General features: G+C 36.0%; 1 protein-coding gene across 2 annotated transcripts in view; it reads right to left on the bottom strand.

Annotated features, from left to right (window-relative positions):
- The window catches only part of Gdap2 (ganglioside induced differentiation associated protein 2), a 117169-nt gene that overhangs the window by 82154 nt on the left and 8792 nt on the right, over positions 1–26223 (bottom strand). The window contains exon 1 of one of the 2 annotated variants that reach the window (XM_076115788.1): positions 21630–21796. The exons of the other annotated variant lie outside the window; for it this stretch is intronic. The gene's annotated coding sequence lies outside the window, so the exon portion shown is untranslated. Of the gene's footprint in view, positions 1–21629; positions 21797–26223 lie in introns of those variants that run through there. 2 annotated transcript variants of the gene reach the window in all.

Below are 26223 nucleotides of genomic sequence, written 5' to 3' on the forward strand. Positions count from 1 at the left end.
ATGAAGGTAAACGGTACCACCAGCTTGAGAAGCCATTACTATACAATACTTGCAGTTTAATTCTACCTAAAAAAGACTCAAGGTCAAAGTACTCTTCTAAGGAAAGGTCTGTTTAAAGTACCTTCGAGGACAGTCAGACATTAAAAATAAAATCTATACAATTTTCCTTTTTTAATGGAGTTTCTAGTAAACAAAGATTAAAGAAGCCACTTTCCTCGATCCTTACACTCTCTGTCTCGGGAACGTACCATAAATATGCTACAGACCTATACTTTATTCACCCTCAAAGCATTGAATAAAAACATGACAGACTCCATAAAAAAATTTCATCATACAATTTGAGCAACGCATAAAACGCTACGTTTTTCAATTACACAACTGAATTGAATAATGCACGTTACACTCAATTAAGCTTGTATTCGTCAACGATACATGCGTGACAGTTGATTGGCATTTTTGTAAATCCGATTAATTTCGTATAGCTTCAGCGGCAGGTAGAAATGTACGTGACGTCATTTTCAGTCGTCACTCGTCGCGTATTTTCGCAATAAACTTTGACAGCAAAAATAGTTGGCGATTATTTATGTAATTTAAAAATACTTTCGTATGTAAACTAATTAGTTTTGGTCTCCCAATACGCTTGTTTGATGAAAATAAAATTTGGAAAGAAAAGTTTATTTTCTATTTCGGCTTGTAGGTTACAAGTTCCTTCCAATTTTTCTCATAATTGATTTACCTCCTGTGTCTGAGGTACATTTAGCGGTAGTTTATCTATTCATTAGCGTTAAACTCATGCAAAAAACGCAGTTTAGCCGTGATAGTCTATAGGACATGCAGAATAACTTTCGTAAGCATAAGAACCATATAAAATCCATACCAAACATGGATAAACAAGATAATAAACGTGGTAATCTCCAAAACTACTAAACCAAATATAAGCAGTTCTTAATTGATAAAATAATGTATTATCTTTGAAAAACATCGTACACTTATATCGATACGAAGGTGTGGGTTGAAGCAAGTATCAATAGATAAGATATAGGTAAGTAGCACGCGAGTGAATCCTACTAATATTATAAATGCGAAAGTTTGTGAGTATGTATGTATGGATGTTTGTTACTCTTTCACGCAAATACTACTCAATCGATTACGATGAAATTTGGTATGTAGGTAGCTGAATACCCAGAATAACACATAGGCTACTTTTTATCCCGGAGTTCCCGAGGGATCGGGATTTACACGGGAAGGGTTTCCACGCGGACGTAGTCGCGGGCGGCCTCTAATACAAAATATATACAGAAACAGTGAACTGAAAAGAACTGTGTAGGACGACACTCAAAGAAAAGAGTTTTTATAATATAGCTATTAGCTGTTCGAACAATAGCGATATAAGAGGAGCTTACAATAAGTACTGCACTTTCTATGAATAAGAAATCAGTGAAACAAAAGAATTCCAATTTCTGTGTACTGCAGATATCTTGTATCAATTATTGCAGTCTATGTCCTTATTTGCTTCTATCTTCGGTTTATACCAAATCGGTTCAGTATTTTAGCAGAAGCCGGTTAATAGAGAGAATTATTATGAATGATATTATCAAAAGCATGTATGATTGAACAAGTTTTGAGTATATTTACATTCGAATATATATAATTTATTTTTATTTTGATTTTATCTTTATTTTTATCTATTATTCAGCCAAGCAACTAATCCCAACTTTGGTATGAAAGATGACTCCACCAAACTGTGCATGACTCAGTCAAGTCAGACATTACTTGTAAAGAATTTTAAAACGTACAATTTGAATAATTACTACTCAAGTAAAACTGTTGTAGAATCACGAAACCGTTGGTGCCTCTCATAACAAGGAGTTTTTACTGCACTCAACCAAAAAGGTTTAGCCGACCATGCAAACTATGATGTCATTGTCCTTAGTACACGTTCAAGGATTCACTTTATTTGAATAAACTAACAACTTTGCTTCAAAAATTTTGTATTTTATTGGATTTATTTGAGTCATATGCAGTTGTTTACGTGTTTTTCTGTGAAGATTTTATCAGAAAATGAGGGTTCTGAAACTGAGAAGTTATAATGTAATCATACTTTGTTGTATTATTACAGTATTTCTTCAATAATCCACCACCAGTAAAAGATAGTCCTACCGCTAGCTACTAGGAAAAACAAATAACCTAGATAATAACAAGAATTCTTATAGGTAGTACTACTATAATAATTAAATAATAATTACAAACTGAAATAAGCTGGGCTGTTACTAATCATGGGTTATTGAAATGCCTCAAACTATAAAAGACCCAAACTTAACTCTTGGGTATTCAAAAATCTACAATTAATTTGAATAGAGATGTAAATTGCTTTCTTTGTGACACATTCATTTCTAATAGTTTCTTTGTACTACATTATACAAATAATCACACATAAATTTCCATTGTGAATGGAGTTAATTATAGTGGCGATATGAAAACTAAATCAAATAAACACAATAGACCACTAATGTATGTATGTGTGTTACGTCACTGTGATGTTTATCTGACGATAAAAACGTATACTAATGAAGACCAGTGTTACAATTTGTAAGTATTAATAAAGTGAAAATATGATGCTTAAAAATGTAACTCAAAAATATTAGGAAAGTAGTTTAGTACTACAGTAAAAAATCATTAGATCATAATATTTCACTAGTTGGATTTTGTTTAAATTATATTGATATAATAATATTATTATACTGATTGCAATGAACTTGTTTTAAATCTAACTGAGGACTGTGAACTTGTCCAGTTAAGTCAAATTAAAAAGCAAAGTAACCAACTATTTACAAGGTTTTTTTTTAGTAGCGATTAATCAATACGTATGTTTCTCTTCTCATATTCTTCAATTTGTTAATGTTTACTAACAACCGAATCTCAACATCACAACACCAAATATTACATCACACTTTAAGCATACATTGACTCACTTATTATCAAATCCAAACTCTTGGATGTACTCAGCTTATAAGGAAACTAAATATCACTACAACAGAATTCACACAAACCTACTAAATCTGATGACTTGTAAGAAATAGCTACTATAGATCAACATAACATATGTACATTTTCCTATTATCCGACTCCGTAAAGCAAAAGAGAATAATATTTTAACAGGATATGTAGCGCAATTCTGTATAATCTGTACTGCCGAGTATGAGGCGCTGATCAGATTTCCGTACAAAATCTCTTGATGACAAGCTGGTTGTCGGTAGTCAAGTAGTATAAAATCGAACTACCGTTTAACATATTTTAGGTCTAATTTTGTATAACTGTTTAGGCCAGTCCTTTGATATGGCTTAACATAGAACAATGATATCTTGGCTGACAACCACATAGATCAACTTTTAACGTGTCTCCCGAAAAATTCAACTCAAATATTTCTTAGTACCCATCTGAGATCAGTCTGGGCTAAAGGTTGCTCTCCCAACCCATGAGCGCTACTGACTATAACTATAACCTCTAACATTCTCTTCATATTTTTGTTGTTCTACTCATTTATACATCTCATTATACCTTACCTTTTGAAGGACAAATAAACAGCAGTTAATATGCAAAAAAACTGGCTGTGCGTCATTCAAAGATTTCGATTACATCACGCATTATAACAGTGTCGTGACAATGACGTCATGTAATCATTCAAATGAAGTAATAACAATCAAAACAATCGTTTGATGTAGAATTTGAAAACATTATTCTTTGAATTTTCTATATTATCTAATAAGAATGGGTTAGGAATCAAAATTTTTCACGTGCTATTCTATGCATCATTTATAATGCATGCTGTGCTTGTGTGACTATTATGAGCACCTGAATATTTTGAGTGTTAGGATGTAGATTAATCTATAACTAGGTACATATACATAGGTACATGCAATTAGAAGTATACAAATATGTTTATTAGTTGTATGGCTATTATAAAACAAGATATGCTTAGTTTGGCAGCAGATAAAGTGTGTGAATTAATTGTCCAAATACATTTAAATACTTAGCCAATTGTTTATCTGTATTTAAAGGTGAAGTGACTACTTAAACCACAATAATATCTATGATATCAGACTTTCTTTATAAAATACAAGTGGGAAAAGATGATAAGGTCGACTACTTGATATGCCTATTGTCTATTTAGTAGATATGTTACTGTAAAAGCCCGGACTGTGGTAAATCCTAAGATTTTCCGGTATATCCTAAGATTTACCAACTCTCAATGGTAAAAGTCCGAACAATCCTTTTATTTCGAACTTTTACCCCTATTCACTTGGTAAATCTTAGGATATACCTCAAGGGCAGGTAAATGTAGGTAATATAAAATAATTTTATAGTTATAAAGAAGGAGTTTTGGGCAAACCGACAAGGGTAGGTTAGGTTAGAAGGCTGAGGTGGGAGCGAGCGAAGCGAAGCTCCCACCTCAGCCTTCGTGGTTATTTTTTTTTAAACCACCCAGAAGGAGGAGCCCCGCGAAGCGGGGCTCCGGCGACATCTTCAAACTCTCATTATAACTATATTACGGCATATAATTATATCCCTAGCAATATCATTATATTACGGCTCAAACACATGATAATCAACTTTTACCGTGTCGTTATGTAAATCCTAAGATTTGCCAATTAAATGGTGGTAAAAGTTCGAAATAAAAGAACGTTCGGACTTTTACCATTGAGAGTTGGTAAATCTTAGGTTTTACCGGAAAATCTTAGGATATACCACAGTTCGGGCTTTTACAGTAACAGATATAAAGTAAAAAACGAGCCTATTATAAGTAGCTGCCGATGTACACTTGAACATATTGTTTATCTATATAAATGGACCTAGTAATTTTCGAATCAAACGATTATGGTCGAAATTCGTCAATCGAGAAGTTTTTTTGTTTGTTACTCTTTAATGTAAAAATTATCACATGCATACTTCTTATATACATCGTCGAAATTTGGCACACATATAAATAAGTATGTAACCCAAAGAAATGGGCATTTCACGCAAACTTAGTCGCGGGGAGCACCTTGTACAGTAAGAAAACCCAAGAAAATCTTGTGGTTTTCCACAAGTCTATTTGCCTCTAAATCAGCATAAAGAAATGACCGTGTCTCCATAGTACGTAAAGTCACGAAGCTCATCTTCATATAATTGCTTGAGGAAAACTATTACGTCGTATTTGTATCGTAACACATGCATGCATTGAAAACTGCACAAGGCACACATTACTGGCTATTCTAGGTTATTTACGTATTAACTATAAACTGGCTATTTATTTGTATTATAAGTTACTTGGTGTATCGTTGTTTATTTGAAAATTGTCAACAATTTGTTTAGTGTAATTGCTTATTACTTTTGATAGCGCTCACCGGTCGGTAAACGATCTGTTAAGCAAACCTTGACGTAGTCATTCTATAGATGGGTGACCACATAGTGATATTAAAAATGAGCGTCTCTGTGCTTCTGGGCACGTAAAAAGTCGGTCCCGGTTGTCAATAAAGATAATCGTTAAGCCACGTGAAAGACCTTCGGGCGGCTTGAATAACTTTGACACTAAGTTGACCACTAACCATAAGATAAGAAAGAAGATCAATTCGTAGACAACCGGTGTACCAATTTTATCTGAACATCTCAGTGGTTATTGCTTGAAAGAGTAACAAACATCTTCACTTTCATTCTGACTCACAAACCCATTTTAAAAACTTGTTTAATCAGTGTCTAGTGATGTCATAGGAAGCTTAACTTATATTTGCAAAATAAAACAACAACTAACATCATGTTCTATAAAACAAATTATCGTGTACAGTACACAAAACATTAAAAATATTTTTGTTGTCCTCTCAAAAATATTATCAAATACGTGTGTTGTACCGGCACCGGTTTTTAACAAACATAAACAAACTTTTATCTTGTTACGACACACGAAAACCTTTTCATTGCAATATGAGTCACTTTAAACTGTTATTGTATCGTTTATGGCGAAGGAAACAAAAAGTTTTCACGTACATTTGTTTTAGAGATAAGATTATTCGGCTTAAACGACGACGAAAGTTTTTAACGTTAATTTGTAAATATGGAAGGATTTTCTTTGTTTCTTGAATAACAGATGCTTTTTAGTCAAAACAAAATTGGAATGTTATTAGGTAATTATAAATGTTTAATTTTAGCTCATAGGGGTAGGATAGGAGACTAAAGAACGCCATTTGGTACGATCCTTATAAACTTCCCTTGCCTCATTCACATCCATACATCTTCTCCGTATGGGAAAAAGGCGTATGTATGTAATTCTAGCTTTTCAAAAAACATGATTCTCGCTTCTGCCCTTGACTTCGTATGCGTCATAACTTTTCCAAAGGTCGCAAGTATCCTAATCCAGGTTTAAAACTATCTGTGTGCGTTATTTCATAAAACGCAATCCTATAGTTTTGCCTGAAAGAGTAACAAATTCATCGATACAAAACTTTTGCATTTATAATATTCGTAGTACTTGGCAATCAATAATGTAGCGTTGTACCTGAATTGACACATCAAAATACATATATTTGTATCGATATCTACAAATAACTGTACCACCTATACTTTAGGTATACAGTTGCGTTTAATTAGGTCAGGTTCATTAGGTCATGACAACGAGAATGGAAACAACATACAATATAATACATAGTAGGAAAAACGATACCGAAGTAAATAATAATAAACCACTGTTTTGCTATCTACATCACTTATACCTATACTTATACCAATTTTGAAACATTAAAAATACGGATGGAATCATTTGAAAAGTGTGAATTTATTGTAGCTATTAGTTCGGTATAAGTCAAAGATGGAATCAATATAAAACTGAATGACATTGTCTGTGAGTTGTTATAGATACATAAATATTATTTACGAAGAAATCTATAAATTCTACGACCACTATAAGATTATAACACGTTAACTCTACTATTTACTAGGAAATTGTGTATAGCTATTATGATATAATATATGTTGCACAAGTAAACACAAGACCGTATTTTAACCAAATCCGCAGATGTTGCGTTTTAGTGCAGATGTACGGAAAATTTCAATTGATAGAGTCTTGATGAGAATCATGTCTATTTCCTGGCTCTTTTATGGCAACAGAACGGTAGCGAGCACTTCAAGAAATAGTACTCATTCACAAGTATAATATAAAAAGATTTTATTACGTCGCCATTCTCACAGAGAAACCGTCTTAACGGATTTATCTGCTGGTATAAATTATACAGATTTATGCACCAAAGGAATCAAATAAAGTTTATAGTCGGTGACACTGCGCAGACTGTGCCCTCGACCTTCGCACCGAAGGTCAGGACATTGACAATTAAATTACAAGCTGCTTCGTTTTATTCATTCAAGATTTAGAGTTTAAGACAGGAATTAAGTGTAGACTGACTGGGAAATGGCTTGATTTCGATTCTTTTACGTATTATTTAGGGTATTTTTATGGGAATGACGCGAAGCCTGTTAACACGATGATTTTAAGTAGGTCTATGAGGCGGTTATATGAGACTACTAAAATGTTTGAAATATAGACACTGGACTATCTATCAAACAACTTTTCACAACAATAATCACATGTAACACTCTATTTTTATACTTTCCAAAAAATAAGAAAATCGCAAACAGTTTATTTGCATATAATCTCGTAAACAACCTACTTAACTCTAACTCAAACAAAAATAGATCTTTATTTCACACTTATTTACCACTACACTTAAGTCCGTCATAAATTTAAACTTTTCAAAACACCATAAAACTTTCCCTCATCCATCAACCCCCAATTACAAGTAAAGGGTAGAAACCCGGCTAGGTCAATGTCGACCTAACATAGCAGTTTGCTTAGACATCGTAAAGTTTCGTTAACCACCGTAAAAGTCACGCAACTGCAATTTATTATACTTTTATTTGGCAAGGCATTAATTGAATAAAACTGTGTGTGTCTATGAGTTAAACTGCACGCGATGGTAGACAAAGGAATAGGTTTCCATGCGAGATATTTATATTGTAGGTGTTTGCGATGACGCGACACTCATGCCTTGTTACAAAGGTGTATGAGCTGAGTGTATCTATTGTGGATGCTAAAAGGTTTGTGCCAGTTTGCTGCCAATCAAGTCACTATTCTTAAAGCTAAGACAAAGGCAACTTTTGTTGTTCAAGATAAAGAAAGATTACATCTTTTCACAAGAAAAATATAAAATGAAGTAAGCGTTCAATTCTCGATCAAAAGGTGATCTAAAAGTGATATTATTTTGTACACATGCAATAATGATACGTGTTAATTAAAATAGTGAATCCACAAAAAGAACTGGAAATTAATGAGGGCCAGATAGAGCAGCCAGAAACCCTTAAGCGATGGGTGCTAAAACCTGCAGGCTGTATTGACTACATGACTACTTTTGGCAATGTTACCTATACCAATAGTCTTCTTTCTCATATTTCATTATAGGCAAAGACACTTTTGCAAGAACTTTAAGATTTGAATTAAGCGTTCAAATAAAATAGAAAAATGTCTATATGAGCATCTTGCCTTGTTCATGACTATCTCTGCTATAGTTACTTAGTTTAGTTTCAAGAGTGGGAGTGATGTATGGACAGTTTAATGGTTGCCTAAGGTAAGTAAATAAAGAAACAAGTAACTGTATCTACTTTGATATCTTTAGTACAAACAAGTTTTGTAAGATTATTGCGATGGGGCATATGAGTCAACCAGTATTTATTTAACCAGTTTGTTTTGCTTTACTATGAATAATTCTGCTTGAATAACAGTGGGCAGGTTTCATAAATATAGCAAATACGTTGTTTTTTATACTTTAGTAGCATAAAACGCACGATTAAGTTTAGTTTTTTTTAATTGCCACACCTTTTATTATCCTCAAAATGTTGTTCTTTTAGCTGATATAAACTTTTTTTACACAATTCAAAGTGACTTTGAGTATAAATAAGTTAACTAGCGATCAACAGTAAAATGGACTTATGCCCGTTTTCTAAAGCACATTTCCCGGTAGTTTATCTATTCAAACTGTCATTTTTATATGAGCTTAAACACTATTAAATTGATTCACTACCGCTTAATAAATGTATCTCAGAAACCTGGGATAAAAAGTATAATTACTTAACCAAAATTAATAAGGTCTAAATTGAGCCCATAGTTTTACCACCTCAACCTTCACCAACAAAAGCCAGATTGTCAATAAAACATTACCCCACCACGAGTGAGGGTAGTTGACACAACACTGCAATATTCACCTATGTCTCTCTAGGGAAATTAAAGTACTAGCTTACGTAGAACGGTACCGCGACCTTACCGAACTATGGAATAAACAATGCAATGTACGTCGAATATTTATGGACAAATATACAAGTAAATTATGCCGAGAGGTAGTTTTGTTAGTACATAAAGTACAGATGAGTTCTTTCTGTCAGATAGAAGGATATCGGCTGTATAATATTGTAATTAACTACAGTAGAGCTTAAATCTCTTACGAACACTTCAGATATACATGTCAGGCTTTGACAACCTACTGTAAAAGTTAGATTGGATCGAAGATAATAGATTTCTTGCAGTGTTACCAAGATGAAAAATGTCCACAGAATCATAATAACCATATTTTATGTACCATCATCATCATCTCAGCCGGGAATCGTCCACTGCTGGACAAAGGCCTCCCCCATCGAGCGCCAATAGGACCGGTCCTGGGCCGCCCTCATCCATCGGACTCCGGCAACCCTTACCAGGTCGTCGGTCCATCTTGTGGGGGGCCTGCCAACACTACGTTTCCCGGTTCGTGGTCGCCACTCCAGAACCTTTCTGCCCCAACGGCCGTCGGTTCTGCGAGCTATGTGCCCTGCCCACTGCCACTTGAGGTTCGCAACTCTTAGGGCTATATCGGTTACTTTGGTTCTCCTGCGGATCTCCTCATTTCTGATTCGATCTCGCAGGGAAACTCCGAGCATAGCCCTCTCCATTGCCCTCTGGGTGACTTTGAGCCTTCTGATAAGGCCCATAGTTAGCGACCACGTTTCAGCGCCATAGGTCATCACTGGCAACACACACTGGTCAAAGACTTTCGTCTTGAGACACTGCGGTAATTCGGACGAGAAGATGTGTCGGAGCCTCCCGAACGCTGCCCAGCCGAGTTGGATTCGACGAGTGACCTCTTTCTCGAAGTTGGACCTACCTAACTGGACAGTTTGTCCTAGGTAGACGTAATCGTCAACAACTTCGAGTGTAGCGTCACCGATCTTGACAGGGGTGGGTCTGACATGGTGGTTCGACATGATTTTTGTCTTGTCCATGTTCATTTTGAGACCCACTTGTTGGGATACGCTACTGAGGTCATCGAGCATTGCGCCTAGGTCTTCCATGGTCTCAGCCATGACTACGATATCGTCGGCAAATCGAAGGTGAGTCAAATACTCGCCATTGACGTTGATGCCGAGTCCTCTCCAATCCAGAAGCTTGAAGACGTCTTCCAGTGCAGCGGTGAACAGTTTCGGAGATATTACATCTCCCTGTCTCACGCCACGCCGCAGCTGGATAGGTTTCGAGTTCTGGTCTTGAAGGCGGACTGACATGGTGGCGTTTTCGCATAAGCACTTCAACACTTCGATGTACCGATAGTCAATTTGGCACCTCTGGAGAGACTGTAGCACTGCCCAGGTCTCGATCGAATCGAAGGCTTTCTCATAGTCCACAAACGCTAAACATAGGGGCCGGTTATACTCCTCGGACTTCTGTATAACCTGCCGCAGCGTATGTATGTGGTCTATGGTACTAAAGCCTTTTCGGAAACCGGCTTGTTCGTGAGGCTGGAAGTCATCGAACCTATTAGCGAGACGATTCGTAATAACTCTCGAGAACAGCTTGTAGACGTGACTCAGGAGCGAGATGGGCCTATAGTTCTTCAAAAGAGCTTTATCGCCCTTTTTAAAGAACAGCACCACCACGCTCCTGTGCCATGCCTTAGGCGTGGTACCCTCGTGAATGACGGAATTAAACAGTTTTCGGAGAGCTTCTAATATCGGCTGTCCGCCCGCTTTTAGAAGCTCTGCTGTTATTCCGTCATCACCTGGAGCCTTGTTGTTTTTGAGCTGTCTGAGAGCCATACTAATCTCGCACAGGTCGATGTCCGGGATATCTTCGGTATAGTGTCGGGTTAGTGCGGCTCTTGGATCTGTTGCCGCACTGCAAACAGGTGATCGTGTGGACGTGTATAACTGTCCGTAGAACTTCTCTATCTCACCCATGAGCTCAGCTCCGGAAGATATGATCCTTCCGTCCTCGGTCTTCAGTTTGGTCAGCCGGCTTTGCCCAATGGATAGATCCTTGGCAAACACCTTAGAGCCCCTGTTCCGCTCAATAGCCTCTTCAACACATTTGGTGTTGAATTGGCGTATATCGCGTTTCAGGGACTTTGAGATCCGTCGATTGAGCCGCCGGCAGACTGTCACGTCACCGGAGGACTGCAGAACCATCCTACGTCGTTCTTCCATAAGCTGTAGGGTAGGGTCTGAGAGTTTTTTAGTTCTTTTTGGATGCTGGGTCTTAAAGAACTTGGACCCAGTCATCTGGACAGTTTCCACGAGCCTGTTGCTATAATCATCCACATCTACGCACTCACCTAGGCACTCGAAGCGGTTACGTAGTTCGAGTTGAAAGCTCTCGGGGTTTTGAATATGAGCAGGTGCCGGTCGGAGCGTGGACTTCATCAGTCGTGACCGTTCGAGCGCTATGTTCAGATTCAATGTGCCTCTTACCATTCGGTGATCGCTCCCGGTTTTCACCGCATTGATCACAGAGACATCATTGAATATGCGCCGTTTGGTTGACATGATGAAGTCGATCTCATTTTTGGTCGCACCATCGGGACCCACCCAGGTCCACTTGCGGTGATTCCGCTTCCTGAAGAAGGAGTTCATCATAAAGAGTCCTTCCCTCTCCATGAAGTCGGCCAGCAGTTGACCCCGCGCGTTTCGTTGCCCATACCCAAATTGCCCCACTTTCAACTCATTACCGCAACGTTTGCCCAGTTTCGCGTTGAAGTCTCCCATGACAACGGTGAAGTAGGTCTGGGAGCTATGTATAGCCCGGGATATATCCTCGTACATAGCCTCCACCTCATCGTCGGAATGTGCCGAAGTCGGGGCGTAGACCTGGATGACCTTCAACGAATACCTTTTGGTAATTCTGAGTATCAGGTACGCCACCCTTGTCGACATACTCTCGATCTTCACCACGTTGTTCACGAGGGACTTGTGGATGATAAACCCGACACCACCCTGGGACTGCTGGTCGCCCTCCCGGAAATAGAGCAGGTTACCTGACTTAAGGATTATTGAGTCCTCCCCCTGTCTTCGGACTTCAGATAACCCTACAATGTCCCATCGTATCCTGCTCAATTCTTCCTCCAGTTCGACTAACTTCTCGTCGGTCCGCAGTGTGCGCGTGTTATATGTTGCCAGGGCCAGTTGTCGTCGGTTGTGGTAGCCTGATCGCTGCCGGGGATTCTTAGCACCCCTTGCCCCGCCGTTACCATGACCGTTACCATAGTCAGGAATAGCGGGGCCGCCGGGGACTAGGGGCCGATCTTTTTGTGCCATCATTATGGGGGGGTTGTGCCATAATCGCCACGCTTGGCAGGCGGGTTGGCGATCGCAGTGGCGGAAGGCTCATCACAAGACGCTGCTGCCCGTCTTGTGTCTCGCTATTTCCTTCCGCCGTGTTAGAATGGTTTGACCGCCATTAGTCGGTTGACTGTTTGCACTAGTGGTACTAAGTACCTCTAGTGGGCGGTGGGGTCGTCACGTCCCGACGCCAGTATGTACCATACTTACATATTATAGGTGCAAATTTATGATACCCACTGTAAACGTTAGATTGGATTGAAGATAATGGACTTCTTGCAACGTTACTAAGCTTGAAAAATTACCATAGGAACATGCAGACATATTTTTCCCATTTTAGTTGCCATGTAGGTGCCAATTTACAATATTCTAGATTCTAGTTCTAGACCAGAAAACACAAGCACTAACAGAAAAGTACTCAGTAATTATACCATATACCACCAGCAATCATGAGACCATGGCATTATAATTACGTGCATGACGTTAAAATGTAACGGTAGTGAGTCGTATTAATCTGATATACGTCGGTGGTTCGTCAATACACTTGCCTGGCTTCAGACACGGCCAGGTGAAGCCATAACGGATTTGTGCCTATCCTATTTCCACTTTTATAACGTTTGTTGTGCATTAAGTAGATTTTGTGATTAGGTTTCGTGTTGCTTGAAGGTTACTATGAAGGTGGAACAATGAGGGCAGGTGCTGATCTAGATGTTTTACTTGTTGCAAAAAACGCACGAGTTTGAAGAGACCTTCAGCTGTTAATGATATTTCATTGTTGCATTAGATCAGTGCATAGTACTCGTAATAGGCGGTCCTGTATGACAAGATGTATGGATGTGAATGAAGCACCACACAAGTACCAAGTGGCGTTCTTTGGTCTCTTCCTGCCCTTGTGGGAAGAAGGCAATGTATGTTTGTATGAGTCTATGAGAACATAGTCAAAACAACGCAAGAGCAAAAACTTTCGCAACTGTGGATGTTTATGGTGTATATTATGAAGACAACATACATCAATATCTATTCAAGTATTTAGAAACATTTGGCTTCTCCGTATTTCACTTTCTCACTATTTAACTATTTGTTTTTAATCTTAGCAAAGAACATGCACCTCTTGCGTGAAAGAACACAGTTTAATTGGCAAGAAATCCTCAATTTTTTACTGCCATTGATGCAAATCATTGACGAATAAATATTCGTTCGTCGTCTAATTCATACAATACAATATGGTTCGTGAAAACGAAATTTCGTTAAATATTGAAGGCCTTTTCCTACAATTTTTTAACACGGAGAGATAAGCATGTCTTATATTCTTGTACCATAGTTCGACCGAAATTTTTAACGGATAGTTGTGATAAAAAATATTCGATTCCATTGATTTCAGTAAAGCTTTTCTACTCGGCAACAAGTTTCACCTACGTCACCTCGTCAGCCTATTTATACCAATTATTTCATCCCTATACATCGGAAGCCTCACACCAAGGTTGTATTAACACACGTGGCCAACGAAACGAATCGCCACGTAACGGTATTACAAAGCGATGCAATTCACGGGCCAATGGCTTGGCACAAAGATGAGCTGCACTAATTCATACCAGCCAACGTTGTATGGGAACTCACATATCATGAATGAGAATTGAAATGGCCTGTTCTGCATGGAATGGCAATGGGTTTGTGTTTGTGTCGGCAAATGTGTTTTGAAATATGGCAGTATGCTGCAAAATGTGGACGACTATTTGGTCAGGCCTGTCGTTGCAGCATTATTTAATCAAAGTGCAACGGGCTGGTGCGAATTTGCTCATAAATCTAGGGATTAAGAGAATAATTTCCTATATTGGTCATTCGTGCTTTAATGACCGACATAGGTACAAAGCTGTATATTAGTGTAGTACATATATAGAATTATAAAAAAAACTGCTCTTACTGTTAAAACTTGTAATTATATGTATTTGCAATGTTTGTATTAGGTATGTTCAATGTTTAGCTGTAAGTCTTTTTGTAAAATTAAATAAATAAATAAAAGAAATAAGGTAGTCGTTGAAAAGGGTCCTTTTATCACGGTTTAATAAAGGAATGTACACAACTAAATTATCGTCTCACGGTATCATTAATCTTTCAATGCTTCTGCCACGTGTATGTAATAGAAGTAAGTATGACGCTTATCAAAGTCGTTATAAATAAACGTTTGAGAATAATTTATCAATCAACACGATCGAATTGAGAAAAATATTGAGAATGGACGACAAAAACATATTGACAACAGAAAACAAAAGTAATTAAGTCGTGACGTCGCGTCGACAGCATTAAAAATCATGACCCATCATAGCTTACTGATAAACACTCGTACATACATACATACATACATACATATATTATATTCATACACACATACATTCATACAAACATACATTCATACATACATACGTACAAAAAACCTAGCTACATATATGATGCCATCAAAAACATTCTGTAAAAACCTCAAGTCTCGCCGTAAAAAGTTGTGAGATCTATATAATACCAAGTCGATTAATCTATTTAGTCTCTACTTAAAGGACCTTCTGTCTTAAGTTATTACGTATGTTATTATCATGCCAATAAAAAAAATACCTTTAAAACAAATAGACCGACCTGGCCATCGCATGATTTTATTATTAGTATGTATATTATCACACTAATCGGCACGACGAGAAGACAAGTTAATGCTCCTGAAATGTTAATGGCGAATTTGTGTTTTCTTGCGATGACCAAGTCGATCTATTTGTTTTAAAGGTATTTTTTTTAATTGGCATGATAATAACATACGTAATAACTTAAGACAGAAGGTCCTTTAAGTAGAGACTAAATAGATTAATCGACTTGGTATTATATAGATCTCACAACTTTTTACGGCGAGACTTGAGGTTTTTACAGAATGTTTTTGATGGCATCTCACTTCTTTTTGTAGAACGAACATAAGCCCAATTTGTATGGAAAGACGTTTTTTTTTCATAATTCAACATATTTTCCTATGGGAATGTTATTCAGTTTCATGGGCTAAACACCCTTACCCACCCTATACCCTCTCCCGTTATGCCTCATATAGTAGTTACCTATTTACACCTATTTATTTTATTTTCTACAGTAATAATAATTCAATAACTGCAAATGTAACCTTGTAATCTTATACATTTATATGGGATTACAAAATTATTGTTGCAGTTAGTGTATTTTGAAAACTGGACCGAAATTAGAAAATATTACATTTTTCCCATGATAAAGGCACTAAACCCTATTTGTATTCTAAATTTTAAGCTTCTAAGTCTGCTAGAAGTACCTTAGACTTTTGATGATCGGTGAGTCAGTGAGTCAGTGAATCAGTGAGTGACAAAATTCAAAATTTTAACAAGTTGTCATTCTTAAACCACTGGTTCAATTTGACTGAAATTTTAAATATACCGTGTTTATACAATGACTGATTAGTTGCTGAAAATCCAGGCTTCTTGTTTTATCCACAACGAAATTATAGGGGTGTCAAAAATAGCCCGAATTGCTTCGAGAAAAGGATGTTACGGCCGTGCCGCTTTTTTTTTGCTCGACTTGCGGGGGCACTTCCGTGCCCCCAGATTCAACAACCAGTATTTAAAAGCTTTTTCTAGCAAAATATCGATAGGAAACATGTAATAAAGTTCCCATGTAAATGAATTATAAGATTTTTTGAACGAGTATTTTTCAAACGTTGGACGTAGGGCAAAATAGGCCAACACTTTGCTATGGATCGCTGCAAGCAAATTGGATTAGAAATTCAGTTTTTAATATCGTTTCATGTTTTATTGAATCGTTTTAGGAGACTGCTGCTGCTATATTTATTGCATATTGTTCAGCAACGTAAACAAATATGTAAGCCTAGAGCCCTAATAAGTCTTAAGTTGATGTTATTATTGACGTTTGAATATTTTTGAAGCAGAAACCATTGCCTAACTGACACCTTAAGTATAGCAAGTGGGTTTTTAAACTTAGGAGCTGTATGTTAATAATGTCCCACTGCTGGGCAAGGGTCTCCTCCCGTAATGAAGAAGGGCTTTGAGTCCAACACGCTGGCCAATCGCGGGTTGGGGACTTTGTCTTTCAAGAACTGTTCTAAAGAACTCTCAGGTATGCAAGGTTGCATCTCGATGTCTTCGTTCACCGTTGAACCAGTATCTCTTGCTTTTAATCGGATCTTTTCTACGCTATTTCAACGATAGACTCATATATTTAAGAAATAAATCTGATCTTTACAGGAACCTATAAGTTGGTATATTGTGTATTACTCATCATGCTATTATTTCAACGCATTGTTCAGTATTAACGCATGAGAAGCGTGATGACAATTTTAAATAGTTATGGCGCATATTGATGAGAACGCGAATAGAAAAACGCAGACAAATGTGATGACGCTGAGTCGCTTACTATATAAAATACTGTGAAACTGTCAAGGACGAAGGCAGGCTGTAAATATTAAGGGTACAAGTACATCCAAGTACCTACTTCTGCGGTTTGCGATGGACTGACCTCCTTGATTTGAATTTCAACTAGCATAGTTGGCTAGGTTATTTGAAATGTATCTACACGATATTCGGACTACAAGACAACAGACATCGAATATAAATACTAAAGTTTAGCAAAATATGGCAGATATCTGCAAAAAAATTAACATTCTAAGGTCAAACATGTCAACACAAATAGTAAAGTACATCTTAACTAAACAGATATGTTCAAAATTAGAGACATTGTTGAAAAGAAAACATCCAAACTAATGAAAATTAGAACAACAACATATACACTTAGCTAATTTCTACATCTCTCACAAACACTCCACAATCTCCTGCCAAAATAGTGGCAACAATAATGACCATTTAACCAATCTGAGCATGCACATCGTCCATTGACCTAGATGCGAATATCGCCACCGGCTTAGGTTAATGGACGGTATCAATATTCAACAGATGATCGGATAGATAGTTAATGCCACACACGTCTATCATTGGCGTCGGTACTGTCGGTAGCTAAAGTCTACGTGCGTATTAGTGTTAGTTTACGTTGCAATCTGGCGCTTAGTTTGTTGCAAACTATTTATTTTTGCTCATCTACTTCATAATTTTTGTCTTTTCTTGTTTGTGGGGCTAGTGGTTTATCTAAAGTTTCTGTTACTAAAACTTTGTCATGATTTTTGTATTTCATCTCTTTTATTTTGGGACTTCTTCTAGCCTAATATCATGTGTGACTTCTTCTACAGCGAAAGCTTCTATGTTCTGCAAAAGTGTTTGTTTTTAGTTCAAATATATATTTTTTATTTTTTTTTATTAGTGACGTAACTAAAATGAGCTTGGTATTAGGCAATATACATAAAGAAACTCGGGTCCGTCTAATTAAAATATACATAAGTCTAGTTAAACCATGCAATTAATAAAGGAATGGCTAAAAAATATCATTCTATCCTAATCCGGTTTAGCAATCAGCGGTGGTCATTACATAGATATACCGAGTTTAAATGACACCGGGGCTTTAATGAGTTTGAGTGTCATTTTAATTTGAGCCGAATGCAATTTGCTCGAATTGGGTTAGATTTAACATAATTTCTGCAGCGCGAGCCCACACTTAATGTAGATATGCGAAAATTATAAAAATGGCAGATATACCATATTAGTTCGTTGAATTTGTTAATTTATTTTAATTAAGTAATTACTATGCAAAACTATTCGACATAATCGTTTATACTTATGTAAGTTATTTCACGTTGCAAAGGCAATCAATTATTTTGTATAAGAAAGTATTTTTTCTTATCGTCTTGCCAGTAAAAATAATGTGGCACTGCATTTTCATTTCCATTGGAAAATTCAGTTGATAAAAACTCTATTTTGATGTACAAATGATTTTCAAAGGCATCATTTTATTTTCATTTGCATGTACATTTATTTATAACTAAAATAAATCGCAAGACGGTAATTATGACAAGAGAATGGTCATTATTAATGAAAAAGTATAATTAACTTCGATAATTTAAGTCATAATAAAATAATTACTATTTTACCGATAATAACATTTAGTAATGATAAATTATTAACTTTTTGTCTAAAGTACTTCTTTTTAGTTTTTTTAGTTTCTACTTTTTTTTTAGAAAAAAAAAGTAGAAACCACCTTTTAAATGCAAAATATACAAGAATCTTGGATAATATTATTTTGAATTTCTTGTTTTGGGTAGGAAAATGTCGTTACTACATAAAGGACTACTTACGTATGTCAAATAGACCATGGAAACTATAACGTTGCGTACCAAGTCGCCAAGCCACAGGTTCTATTGTCTGGGTCATGCGTCTGGATGACTGGAAAGCTGACGGAAGTACAGCTGGATTGAATAAGGCTTTAGTTTAATTAAGGGGCACCAAAGGCTCACAAAAATGGTTCTTTAATGAATGAGTAAGAAAAATACCGTCTTCAGAAACCATTACAAAATGTTAAGCAGGTTGCAATGTGTTCTAACCATAAACTTTGATAAAAAAGGAAATAGCTTTAGTCATTGACACGATGACTCAGTCTGTTATTCGACAGACACTGTGTACATATTTAAACACTTATTTAAAAGATTCACCGAGTTTATTGCTACCGTTGTTATCTTTATTTTAAAACGCAGCAGACAAAGTTTAATAAATTAGTAAAAAACTGAGTTTAGGACAAATTATTTGTCTAAATAGTGGGTCAAACTTCAAGAAGACTAGAAGCTCTTTGGTTAAATAAATTAGATGCAGATTAGAAACAGCGCTGTATAAGATAATATCATTAAATATTTAACAAAGATTAGTTGGTTGAATAATGCAAAACAGTATGTGGAAACCACTATAACGGAGGTGTATTTGAATGGTTATAAACTTATTTACGTGAAACGATATCAACATTAGAACTATACTCTTCTAAATCTAATATATTTAGCAATCGATCTATCTATGTATCGAATTTAAAGACATATCGTTCTAATATCCTACTAACATTATAAATGCAAGTTTGTGAGAATGTATGTACGTATGTATGTATGTTTGTTACTCTTTTACGCAAATACTACTGAACCGATTACGATGAAATTTAGTATATAGGTAGCTGAAGATTCAGAATAACACATACATTTCTTATCCCGGAGTTCCTGAGGGATCGGGATTTAGACAAGTCGCGGGCGGCCTCTAGTTTTCTTTAATTTGTGAATGTACCTCGCCAAAATATGCAACAAAAACTGTATTTCATTTGATTGGATTTTACATTTTGTTAAAAAGTAAACAATAGAACGATGTCGTTACTTTATTTATATGTTTGACGATCACAATAACGTTGATGCCTTTTCCATAAACGGTTATTAACAGACTGTTTGACAAGGGCATTGTTTACTAAATAAATAACACTTGCATGGGGTCACTGACCTGGACACGTCTCGCCATTAGTTCTAAAATATCTGAGTTTATCACAAACAATGTTATGACTAATAAAAGAAAATAAAATTTAGAAGAATAAGGTAGTGTTTTTTATTCTTTTTGAAGTTTTGAGCGTTACCATGATTCAAATATCTGTTCGTCATCATCATCACATCAGTTTTCCATGTGTTCTATCAACTCTTGATAAATATAGAAACGTAGGTAGTTCCATAAAAATCTATCGATAAGTCAATTTTATTGTGGATCTGCAGCAACGCAGTCTGACAGGACACTACACTAAATAGGTAGATATATCTTTACATGTTACAAGTCACATCAAATGCAAAGTAAGTCTAAAAGTTGTTCTCGACTGTCCGTAATAGTCTACATCTATTTTCTCCTAGCTGGACCGACTGCAAATAAAGTTGTGGTACAAAACTTTGTTTAGAACTAAGCACAAGTTTCTGAGTCCAGTTGATCAACTAAATAGATTACAGTCTACAGCGAATTGATAGTGAGCTGTTTAAAAGGGGGAATGATTTGCATGAGAATAAATAAATGAATATTGTTTGACACTTCATAAGTATTAATGATGACGATTTCAATCAAAAGTATGGAAAACTAGTGCAAAGTTTAGTCGACATCCGATTCCAGAATCCAGGTTTAAAAAACATTTTCATCAAACAAATTACTGTTACGGATAACTTTTAAATTTCGTTCGTGCCACAGACTTTGACCCAGAAAAATATTTTCAAGCAAAAATTGTCGGTACATTTTAAAGCCCTGTATATTTCCAAACCTAAACTTTCGTTTAAAAATTCGCTTCAATAATTTGTATCTGAATTACGTTTTGCGTTTAAAAAGTAACTCGATCGTTTGTAACAGGTTGGGCTTGGGCAGTGGGTCGATAAACCCGGCTCAGGTCAAGCGAGTCGAGACATCTACTGCTTTTTATTCATTTAGGCCAACCAACTTAGATAATAATATCGTGGAACACAAATATAACGAGTAAAATTAAGTTGAAAGCTAGGTACCGCATTAAAATGCAGTTATATGCAAGTAGATGCAAAACCCGTTCTGAACTACAGGTTTGTTGAACCGAGTCGTATCGCTAGATCTATGCTGTTTTAGTTTTAGTAGTGTATTAAAATACAGTCGTAACTATGATCAAGATATACAGTTGACTTGTATCGTTCATCAGAATGCGTGATACGTCTATCGGATGTGACGACTTGACGAACAACGTGAAGGGAAGTCACGAATTCGACGGCGACCATCTCGAATAACAATCCGGTACTATCGTACACAGTTAAACGGTTTGATAAATCAACCCTTGGTTTCCTTGAACACCGAGCAAGGTCGCGTATTGATACCGATGATAAGCGAATATAAAACAAAGTTATAAAACTGTTTGCTATCGTTCCGTGCGACTTAATAAACAAAAATAATTATATGTATTCGAGTTCTGCTATACAATAATGTGCCGTAAAATACATACAAAATATCCGAGTAGCAAAGCGGTGTGATCCGAGTGCCGATTAAGGAAAACATTCTTACCATCAAAATTGAAATCCAGGGTGGAAAAGTGTGAACACCGTTGAAAATGAATCACCAAACAACACTGTCTCACTCACAGGGAAACTCAAAAGTTTATTGACACGCTTTTGTGTAAAACTATTCGCGAAAGTTGAGAGAACGGGTAACACGTGCGTACGCTGTGGACGTTCGACGGGGACTGATGATTGAGCTCAAGATGCAACGCAACGATAGCCTTCAAACTTTTCTTCAATGTGAAATGCACTTTAAAATAAGTGTGTTAAAGATGTTATTTGTTTGACAATTGTCAGAGGAGTTTGTGTAGGCTGTTGTACTGCAGTTTTGACATCAGCTAGGCCCACGCCTTGTTCGCATTCGAGTTCAGCGTGTTTCCGTCCATTCTTCGCTAAATTCTCAAAACTAATGAATTGTTATGTCATTGACCTGTCTATCCAGGGATCATTAAAGTCAGTCAAAGTTAAAATATTTAAGAGAACTAAAGTGTTACTAATAATAATTACTCCACTGTATTATGTCATAACTTGTTTTTCAAGGTCGGGACAAAATAACTTCTGGTAGCGATATAATTATGACAAAAACTTAGAATGGACTAGAAACCAATTTAGATTTTTATAATAATAGCCATCATGGTATTTGGACTACATGACGTTATAATAGTATGCTAAAAGAACATCAAGAAAAAAAATATTACCTACAAAAAGACTAGTCCTGTACACTAGTCGTCAAATTTTATAGCTACTGGTGACTAAACACACAGTCAGAATATAATTTACCAAATATACGTGAACCTTGATAAAAATTGATAAAACATAGCAATGAATGTTACGTCTACTTATTGTGATTATAATAGTCTAAAAGTGAATCAATTATTAGAGCACAATTTTTTTTGGAAGCAAATCAAGAAACTAAGACGTTACAAAAAGTTGTCTACATCATTTTGGTGGCAAGGCTATAATATAAGGAGAACATTTATAAACAAACTAAACATCTATCAAGACAAAATCTAGTATTTAAGATCAGTATCATCAAACGTACAAAAGCAATACTATTCAGAAACTACCAAACGAATTTGTAAAAAACACAACAAAGGTCAATTTTAACACAAAGATAACAAATCTTTTACAGAAGTCCACTAATCACACGAGAAAGAGAAACTTAATGACTACTAACAACAAAAATCATCGCATTTTCTACAACTCGAAATTGAGTACACCACGTAGTCTCACAAGATAAAAGCGGCCCGAGTGTGTGCCTTGAGGCAGACCTGACGTGGTCTTCTCTTACTAGTACACATACATACAAACATACAAATAAAACAAATCTCAACAAATATTATAAACAATAGAGACCGCCCGCGACTTCGTCCGCGTGGAAACCCTTCCCTTATAAATCCCGACCCCTCGGGAACTCCAGGATAAAATGTAGCCTATGTTGTTATTCTAGGTCTTCAGCTACCTATATACCAAATTTCATTGTAATCAATTCAGTAGTATTTGCGTGAAAGAGTAACAAACATCCATACATACATGCTCACAAACTTTCGCATTTATAATATGTATTAGTAAGATGTGTACGCAACACAAATAATGATGTTTATATAGAGATTAACTGTACATTAGGTATAAGGTACTGAGTCGATGGCGTGCAAAAGTTAACAATGAGGTCGTAATGCCACGCAATTTGTAAGACTGGTTAAGTTTGAAACGGATTAACGCGTTTTGAAGCTGTATAGGATTACGAAATTATAAACTTATCTCTGCAGTTTGTGTCTGTTTGTATGGAGGCAGATGTTATTGTTGTAACATTAATATTATACAGAATGTTTTCAATGAAAGACTGCTAGGTAAAAAGAGGAAGGTAGACCAAATTCTTTGAATTAACCACTGCTAGGTAAAAAGAGATATGTAGAATAAAAGAAGTTAGGAATTTCAAACTAGCCATTATTAGGTCCGTTCAAATAGACTTTCCTGTCTTTTTCTCAGAAATACCAGTTTATTATATAACAATTTAATTTAATTAGTTCAAGTAAAAATCTGAGATTCTGACTGTATATAGTGATGAAACTTGCATTAGTAACAAAGAAACATATAATATTAAGAAGAACCATTTAATAACTGAACCCAAAAATATACGATTTACACAAAACGATATTGTAATCGTAGTGTTTAAGTTTTTGTGATGTCTTTACTTTGTAAACATTAATAGGCTCTACTATTTACGATCTATTCTTAGAACATCATTCAACAAAGCTGAGTTCTGATCAAGGTCCACTTTTAACAAAAACAAAATTATGATAAAAATATTTTACCATGGATTGAGGATATAATTCGAAGGAAACATACTAATTTAATGCTAAAGGCCTCATTTGTAGTGCATGTTATAGTAGTTCTAGTAAAATTATCCCATTTCCACTATCTCACTGGTGGCCTCAGGGCTCCTTCTCCTCCCGTAATAAGAGCATTTTAAAGAACTGCTAGACTTGCAAGGTTTCCTAATGACATTTCCTTCACCATTCAAGCAAGTACTCACATACTCGACTATCACTGCTTAATTTATTCTGTCATCTATTATATTTAGTTTTTTCACATATAACAAAAAAAAATCTATAAATAGTTCTGTCTCCTTCACCAAAATGTTGCCTATTTGATTATGCTAATGAATAAGTATTTGTGCAAGTGACAATTGAGCAAACATTCGTATTATCTAGGTTATAAGAAAGCCGATGTTTTGGAGATTACCTCAGAATTTGTTAACGAAATGATCGACGTCTTCATTATGTTTGAAGTTATAAATCGAAAGAAATTTAATTCGTCTTAATTGTGAAAGTACAGATGATTGTTGCTCTTGTACGAAAAAGATACTAAATAAAATCTAATGATTTTTTCGAGTGGTTCATACTTTGAGTAATTCTTTTTGCTTTGAGTAATGTTGCCAGGCTGACGAAATCGCGACTGACGCTTGGAAGACGCGTAATAGGGGAGGATAGGGTGTGAGACTACTCCGTTGGCCAAGTGTGGGTTAGAGACTTTGCACTGATTAAAGGTAGTTGTTAACATATCGTAAATATTACTTAGGATTCATCACTATGTTTTCTACCAGCATTTCGAAAGTTATTTTAGAATTTTTCTGTACATTGCTTACAACTCCGGAAATTTTGATTGCAAAGCTGTGAATCTAGATCAACCCTTCAGATAGAGGCTCGAGATAGACGACTTGATCAAGGGTTTGGCACAGCAGACGACACTCGACACGTCACATATTTTTTAGTTTGTTTGATGTCCATGATCAAATAAGTATGGTTGCCAGTGTTTTTGTAATTGTAACTGAGTTTAAATAGTTAAATTTAGACCCAGTAATAAACACATATTTTTTTATTATTAAACGATTGTTTTAATAGCTTGCCTTGCAAAAGGTAGTTGGTAGTACTCGTAACTGGCGGTCATGTATGACAACATGTATTGATGTGAATGAGGCGAGGGAAGTTTATAAGGATCGTTACAAGTTAGTCTCTACCTCTACCTACCCATATGGGGAAAAAGGCGTGATATTAAGTACGTATGTTTTAATCCACATTAAATAAAATGTAAATCATCTAGTGTTAATTTGTAAACGGATCATCCGTTTTTCTTCTTCTTTCACGTCAAAACTGGCTAAATAATCCAAAAAGAATATGCCACTGTGATTGTTGTGGGTCTTTTTTTACATTATAACACAAGCAAAACAACAAGCATAAGTTTCCAAATATTATAAACAGTTAATTTCACACGCGACTTTAAACAAATCCCCGTTCATTTTCACATAACAAGAGCCAACACGGAAACTACAAAGCATTTTCATTCAACTACATCGGAACAGGCAATTTGCTCACGGTATTTCATAGCAGCTATTATATTCGCCATAACGATGAGGGTATATGAATATTTAATAGTAGTTTCATTAATGGTGTTAGTAGGGTATAGGTCAGTTACAGGCCATCGTGAATGATCCATGCGAAGTTCTGTTTAATATATGGTCGTATTAATGGTATATGGGTTTATTTAGTAGCTGCATTGCTGCTTGCTGGTTTCATTCCATAACTTATTTTTATTACTAGAAAACTGTTCATTTCTGTCTGCCATATTTCTCTTTGGTGCCTACCCCTATGGGAAGAAGGAATGTTTTTATGTATGTATGTATATTTTTCTATATATACGTAAAGTATGCGCCCTTTTACCCACTCCTACACCAGTAAAAATGTATTGCAATAAGCCAGATAGTAGTCATTCATTTGATTAAATTAAAAGTCTCGTTTAGTTAAAATAGTTTATAAAGACTAGATAAAAATAGGACTCAAATATCATAACGTAGTTGGCGCTGAGAGAGAAGATACCAGACGGGGCAGGGTCAGAGGTCAATCTTGTTCAATATTGTAGTAACCACACGCTCAATCAATTTTGCAGACAATAAGTAAGACATTGTTTTCAACATTAGCAAGCAACTGAATATAATAATGGATGATTTAGAAATCAAATATGAATACATTAAGCTTGTTCCTAAATTATAGCAAACGTCGAAATTTTCTAATCGCCACATAAGTAATGACTCGAAATATAGT

Source organism: Anticarsia gemmatalis, chromosome 6, assembly GCF_050436995.1.
Source record: "Anticarsia gemmatalis isolate Benzon Research Colony breed Stoneville strain chromosome 6, ilAntGemm2 primary, whole genome shotgun sequence".
In the NCBI taxonomy this organism is placed as follows: domain Eukaryota; kingdom Metazoa; phylum Arthropoda; class Insecta; order Lepidoptera; family Erebidae; genus Anticarsia; species Anticarsia gemmatalis.